At 36.8% G+C, this 8,099-nt stretch overlaps 1 pseudogene; it reads left to right on the forward strand.

The window, feature by feature from the left end:
• Positions 1–2,036: 2,036 nt before the first annotated feature.
• On the forward strand, positions 2,037–3,000 carry LOC123235758 (annotated as a pseudogene).
• The last annotated feature ends 5,099 nt before the right edge of the window (positions 3,001–8,099 follow it).

Raw genomic sequence — 8,099 nt, forward strand, 5'->3', positions numbered from 1 at the left:
GTATATTCTTTCAGTGGAAAAAATGGACATGCAATAAGATAGAAGATTTCCAAGCGTTCCTGAGGAATAAGCCAGACCCAAACAAAAAATTTAAAGTCCAAACATGAGACAGAAGAGAATCCCAAAAAGGTAAATAAGAAAAAGAAAATTTAAGTGGCTCATTAAGGTCAAAATGTTTATATGTCTACATGGAAAGAGGATTTCTATAAATCTCAAAAATTATTCTTAGTCATAGAGAAGATAGAAGGAATTACTCAGAAAGAAGGTGGAGAAGTAAGCTGATTATGATAATATGATGTATATGTAAATGTGATGATATGGAATGATTTGTATGTATAATATAATATGAATGCATATGAATAATATGTAAAAAAATCAATCAAGGAATGAAAGAGAGGGTTGCACTGAGAGAAAAGAGAAGAGAGAGATAGAATAGGGTAAATCATATAGCATAAAGAGGAAAGAAAATTCATTATAGAGAGGGGAGGATAAGGTTGGTGATGGGCAATGCTTAAACTTTACTCTTATTGTAACTGGCTCAGAGAGGGTAAAACAAGTATACTCAGTGGAATATATAATTCTATCTTACCCCACAGAGAAGTAAAAGGGGAATAAGACAAGAGAAAAGGGAGAAAATTGGAGAGAAGAAGAAGTAGGGGGGGTGATAAAAAGGAAAATACTGGTAAGGAGGAACAGAGGAAAAGGGAATAAAGCAAGATTTAAAGGAGATAATATGATGGAGGGCAATACACAGTTAGTAATCATAATGCTGAAAGTGAATGGGATGAATTCACACATAAAACAGAAGTGGGTAACAGAGTGGATTAATAATCAGAATCCTACTATATGTTGTTTACAAGAAACACATTTGAGGCAGGGTGACACACACAGATTCAAGGTAAAAAGCTAGAGCAGAATTTATTATGCATCATCTAAAGTAAAAAAAGCAGGGGTAGCAATCACGATACCAGACAGAGATAAAGTAGAAACTGATCTAATTAAAAAAGAGATAAGGAAGGAAATTACATTTTGCTAAAGAGTACTATAAACAATGAAGTAATATCATTACTAAACATCACTAGACAAATGGTATAGTGTCTAGATTTCTAAAGAAAAAATTAAAGTAGCTCAAGGAGGAAATAGATAGTAAGACCATACTAGTTAGGGATATCAACCTTCCTCTTTCAGAATTAGTTAAATTGAACCTAAAAATAAATAAGAAAGAAGTAAGGGAAGTGAATGAAATGCAAGAAAAATTAGAGTTAATAGATATCTGGAGAAAATTGAACAGGGATGAAAAAGGAATATACCTTCTTCTCAGCAGTGCATGGAACATATACAAAGACTGACCGTGTACTCAGGTATAGAAATATTGCAAACAAATGCAGAAAAGCAGAAATAATAAATACAGTTTTCTCAGATCATAATGAGACAAAAAATATTATTAACAAGGGTGCATGGAAAGGCAAATTTAAAATTAATTGGAAATTAAATAATCTAATTCTTCAAAACTAGTGGGTCAATAAAGAAATCATAGAAACAATTGAGGACTTCATTAAAGAGAATGATAATGAGACAACATATGAAAACATATGGGATACAGCCAAAGCAGTATTCAGCAAAAAATTTATATCTCTGAGTGCCTATAGCAAAAAAATTGAGAGGGAGGAGATCAATGAATTGGGCTTGCAACTTAAAAATTAGAAAAAGAACAAATTAAAAATCCTCAGATAAAAACTAAATTGGAAATTCTAAAAATTAAAGGAGAAATTAATAAAATTGAAAATAAAAGAACTATTGAACTAATAAATAAGACTAGGAGCTGGTACCTTGAAAAACAAATAAGATACTGTACTGGTTAATCTAATAAAAAAAAGGAAGAAGAGAATCAAATTAATAGTATCAAAGATGAAAAGGTGCTCTCACCTCTAATGAAGAAGAAATTAAGACAATTATTAAGAACTATTTGGGGGTCTCAGCTTTTCTCACAAGCTTACTGCCAGGATCCTCTGCTGCAATTGCATCCCTAAGACTAGATGGTAAAGGTTGGAGTCAACAGATTTGTCCATATTGGTCACCAGGGAAGCATTCAACTCCAATGGAGTTGATGTTGTGGCCATCAATGACCCCTTAATTGACCTCAAATACATGGTTTACATGTTCCAATAAGATTCTACCTATGGCAAGTTCAAGGGCACTGTAAAAGCAGAGAATGGCAATCTGTTTATCAATGGAAAAGCCATTACCATCTTCCAGGAATGGGTTCCTGCCAATATTAAATAGGGAGATGCTGGAGCTGAATACATTGTGGAGTCCACTGTTATCTTTATCACCATGGAAAAGGATAGGGATCACTTGAAGGGTGGAGCCAAGTGAGTCATTATCTCTGCCCCTTCTGCTGATGCCCCAATGTTCGTGATGAGTTTGAACCAGAAGAAATATGATCAGTAATGTCCCCTGAACTACCAACTGCTTGGCCAAGGTCATTCATGACAATTTGACACTGTGGAAGGACTCATGACCACAGTCCATGCCATTATCACTACCCACAAGACAGTAAATGGACCCTCTGGCAAGCTGTGGCATAATGACTATAGTGCTACCCAAAATATCATCCCTGTTTCCAATGGTGTTGCCAAGGCTGTGGGCAAGTTCATACGTGAGCCGAACAGGAAGTTCACAGGCATGGCCTTCCATGTTCCTACTCCCAATGTGTCCATGGTAGATCTGATTTGCCGCCTGGAGAAAGCTGCCAAACATGATTATATTAAGAATGTGCTGAAACAAGCTGCAGATGGATCCTTGAAGGGCATCTTGGGGAGGACCAGGTTGTTTGTATGTATCCTGTGACTTTAACAGTGTCACCCACTCTTCTTCCTTCAATGCTCTGGCATTGCCCTCAAAAACCATTTTGTCAAGCTTATTTCTTGGTATGACAATAAGTACAGTTACAGCCACTGTATAGTAGACCTTATGATGTACATTGTCTCCAAGGAGTAAAGTGGAAAGCCATGGATCTTCATCCCCAACTAAAAAAGAGTACTTCCATGGGGAGCCCATATCTATAACCTATGTCCCTATACTGGGGATCCCATGCTCCATTCACATCCCTTCTCCAAAGCACCCTGTAGTGGGTAGGAGGGAGCATAGAGTTCTATCTTGTGTACCATCAATAAATTCATCACATTCAGTGCAAAAAAATACCCTATTTTGCCCAATTATATGGCAATAAATATGACAATCTGGGTGAAATGGGTGAATATCTACAAAAATATAAATTGCTGAGATTAACAAAAGAAGAAACAGAATACATAAATAATCTCATCTCAGAAAAAGAAATTGGAAAAGGCATCAAGGAACTTCCTAAGAAAAAATCCCCAGGGCCAGATGAATTCACAAGTGAATTCTATCAAACATTTAAAGAACAATTAATCCCAATATTATAGAAATTATTTGACAAAATAAGCCAAGAAGGAGTCTTACCAAATTCTTTTTATGGCACAAATATGGTATTCATTCCCTTGCCAGGCAGACCAAAAACAGAGAAAGAAAACTACAGACCAATCTCCTTAATTCATAGATGCAAAAATCTTTAAGAAAATGCTAGCAAAGAGTCTACAGAAAGTTATCACAAGGATTATTCACTATCAACAGGTAGGATTTATACCAGGAATGCAGGACTGGTTTAATATCATGAAAACCATCCACATAATTGACCATATCAATAATCGATCCAACAGAGATCACATGATTATCTCAATAGAGGCAGAAAAAGCCTTTGACAACATACAACACCCATTCTTATGGGTGTAAGAGTAGAAGGGTCCTTCCTCAAAATAATAAATAATATATATTTAAATCCATCAGCAAGTATCATCTGCAATGGAGACAAGCCTTCCTAATAAGATCAGGAGTGAAACAAGGATGCCCATTATCACCTCTATTATTTAATATTGTACTAGAAACTCTAGCAGTAGCAGTTAGAGAAGAAAAAGAAATTGAAGGGATTAAAGTAGGCAATGAGGAAACTAAACTATCTCCTTTGCAGATGATGTGATGGTATACTTAAAGAATCCTAGAAAAGCAAATGCAGACTACAAAATATCATGGAAAATTAATTCCATAAACTGCACTGAAACCAGACTATTATCACAGACCAAACTTTTGGGCAAAATTGCCTGACTATAACATTGATCCATTAAAAATCTATGAACAGGGGACTTCCGGTTAAGATGGCGGCAGAGTAAGGAGCAGCTGCTCGATCTCTCCTAACCAAAGCATACAGGACTCCTCAAGGGCACATAAAAACGAATCCAGACGAACAAAGGGACCCCACAACAGGGCTCAGCATTAAAGGTACGCGGAATCGGGGCATTTCCACACTACAAAGGGGTGAAACAGCTCTCATTAAAATGCGAGAGGAAGAAGCCCCTCCCCCACCCCCCACACCACGCACAGCACCAAGGCCAGCCCACAAGACTTAAAGCAGATTTGGGACACCCATTAAGTTACTGGGAGCTCCAGGGCTTGTTCCTGAGAGCAGCAAGACTTAGGACCCCAAGAGGCTAAAGAACAAGCACGGAATTTCCTGAGTGTCTGTGCAGGTGAAAGCAGTGCCCAAGGCGCAGAAAAGGATCTTGAGCACAGGCTTGGACAGCGAGTGGGGACCCTGTGCAGACGGGAGCACGGCTGTGGAAGCAACCCCTGAGACTGCTGAAAGAGCCTCGGGCAGAGGGGCAGACCAGGGACTACCAAAAGGCTCAACCCCGAGAACAACGAAACCTGAGACCTCGGGAGCCTAGAAAGTGCAGAAAGACCCTGAGTGTGAGGACAAAGCTGAGAAGGCACTGGGCTAACAACAATGGCAAGCCAAAATCAAGAAGCCGAGAAGAGAAAGATTATCAAGAAGAATTATGGAACACTCGACAACTTTTACACAGAGAAAATCCAGACAACAGAGGAGAACAAAGAAGAAATCATATCCAAACCTTCCCAAAATAATGAAAACTGGCCACAAGCTATTGAAGAGTTCAAATCTGAGATGATGAAAAAGATGGAAGAGACCTGGCAAGAAAAATAACAGTTTAAAAGGCAGAATTTCACAATTGGAAAGTGAGGCTAAGAAATCAAATAAACTGATAAGCAAATTGAACACCAGAAATGACCAGATTGAAAAGGAAAACCAAAAGATTATAACCAAAAACTAGTCCCTAAAGGCTAGAATTGAGCAATTAGAAGCCAATGATCTCTCAAGACAGCAAGAAGAATTAAAACAAAGTCAAAAGACTGATAAAATAGAAGGAAAAATGAAATATCTCAATGAGAAAGTGACAGACCAAGAAAACCGATCTAGAAGAGACAATTTGAGAATGATTGGTCTTCCAGAAAAAGCAGAAATTAATAGAAACTTGGACTCCATACTAAAATAAATTATTCAGCAAAATTACCCTGAAGTTCTACAAGAGGGCAATATAGACATTGAAAGGATCCATAGATCACCCTCTACACTAGACCCAGAAAGGACAACACCCAGGAATATAATAGCCAAATTCAAGAGCTTCAAAGTAAAAGAAAAAGTCTTACAAGAAGCCAAAAAGAGACAATTCAAATATCAAGGAGCACCAATGAGGATCACACAAGATCTGGCAGCCTCCATGCTAAAAGACCTCAAGTCTTGGAATATGATATTCAGAAAGGCAAGAGAGCGGGGCCTTCAGCCACAGATCAACTACCCATCGAAACTGACTATATACTTTCAGGGGAAAGTATGGGCATTAAATAAAATTGAAGATTTCCAAGTATTTGCACAGAAGAGACCAGGACTAAATGGAAAGTTTGACATCCAACCTCAAAAATCAAGAGAAACATGAAAAGGTAAATAAGAAACAGAGGGGAAAGAAAGAAAACTCATAATTTTTTAAATTTGCCTCTTTAAGGGCTTCAGTAAGATCTAATTATCTGTATTCCTATGTGGAGAAATACTTTATATAATTCTCTGTAATGAACTCTATTCACTATTATAGTATTCACTATTATAGAAATCAGAAGAATAATTCATAGGGAGAGGGTGGAATACTAAATGGCCGAGGATGACATGGGGAGTGGAAAAGAGGGGGGTGAATAGTAGGGGACACCAAGAGAAACTTGAGTGAATAAGAAAAATAGGATATTCTATTACATACAAAGAGGGCATGGGAAGGGGAGGGGACAAATACTAGTATAAGAAGGAGAGGAAGAGAGCAGTAAGAGGTAATATTTAAACCTTACTCTCAGTGTAATCAACCCGGAGAGGGAAGAGTAGCTACATTATGCATTGGGATATAAAACTCTATCTAACGCTATTGAGAAATTCAGAAGGGATAAATCAAGGGGAGCAGGGGAGTGGGAAGGTCAAAAAAGGGAGGGGAGAAGAAGGGGGAGGGAACTCATTAGGCCTTTAAAAATACAAAGACGGGAATAACAAGGGAGGAGGTAGAAAGGGAAGTTAATCAAAGGAGGGGATAAGGGATACTGGCTTAAAGAAAACCACTGGTTTAAAAGAAAATAGTGTAAGAAGGAGTGGGACTAGGGGAGGATACAAAAATGTCAGTGAATGCACAACTGATAATTATAACTCTGAATGTGAATGGGATGAACTCTCTCATAAAACGGAAGCAAATAGCAGAGTGGATTGGAAACCAAAATCCTACCATATGTTGTCTACAAGAAACACATATGAGGCCGGTGGATATATACAAGTTTAAAGTTAAGGGCTTGAGCAAAATCTATTGGGCATCAAATGAGAAAAAGAAGGCAGGAGTGGCTATTATGATTTCTGACAAAGCCAAAGTCAAAATAGATATGATTAAAAAAGACAGGGAAGGTCATTACAACCTGATTAAAGGCAGTATAAACAATGAAGAAATAACACTGCTCAATATATATGCACCAAGTGGCATAGCACCCAAATTCATAAAGGAGAAACTGGCAGAGTTCAAGAAGGAAATAGATAGTAAAACCATACTAGTGGGAGATCTAAATATTCCTCTATCAGATCTAGATAAATCAAACCGAAAAATAAATAAGAAAGAGGTAAGAGAGGTGAATGAAGTCCTAGAAAAATTAGATTTAATTGATATGTGGAGAAAAATAAATAGGGACAAAAAGGAATTGGAAATTAAATAATATGATTTTCCAAAACTAATTTGTCAAAGAAGGAATCATAGAAACAATCAAAAATTTCATTGAAGAGAATGGCAATGATGAGACATCCTACCAAACTCTGTGGGATGCAGCCAAGGCAGTACTCAGGGGGAAATTTATATCCTTGAGTGCATATATTAACAAATTAAGGAGGGCAGAGATTAATGAATTGGGCATGCAACTCAAAAAATTAGAAAGCTGGCAAATTAAAAATACCCAGATGAAAACTAAATTAGAAATACTAAAATTAAGGGAGAAAATAATAAAATCGAAAGCAAAAGAACTATTGAATTAATAAATAAGATTAGAAGCTGGTATTTTGAAAAAACAGATAAAATTGACAAAGTACTGGTCAATCTAATAAAAAAAAGGAAAGAAGAAAACCAAATTGACAGTATCAAAGATGAAAAGGGAGACCTCACCTCTAATAAAGGGGAAATTAAGGCAATCATTAAAAACTATTTTGCCCAATTATTTGGCAATAAACATAGCAATCTAAGAGATATGGATGAATATTTACAAAAATATAAATTGCGTAGATTAACAGCAGAAGAAATAGAATACCTAAATAATCCCATATCAGAAATAGAAATTAAACAAGTCATCAAAGAACTCCCTAAGAAAAAATCACCAGGACCTGATGGATTCACAAGTGAATTCTATCAGACATTAAAAGAACAACTAATCCCAATACTATACAAATTATTTGATATGATAAGCAAAGAAGGAGTCCTACCAAATTCCTTTTATGACACAAATATGGTACTGATTCCAAAGCCAGGGAGATAAAAAAACAGAGAAAGAAAACTACAGACCAATCTCCCTAAGGAACATAGATGCAAAAATCTTAAATAGAATACTAGCAAAGAGACTCCAGCAAGTGATCAAGAAGATCATCCACCATGATCAGGTGGGAT

The sequence above is a fragment of the Gracilinanus agilis genome, chromosome 2 (assembly GCF_016433145.1).
Source record: "Gracilinanus agilis isolate LMUSP501 chromosome 2, AgileGrace, whole genome shotgun sequence".
NCBI lineage: Eukaryota > Metazoa > Chordata > Mammalia > Didelphimorphia > Didelphidae > Gracilinanus > Gracilinanus agilis.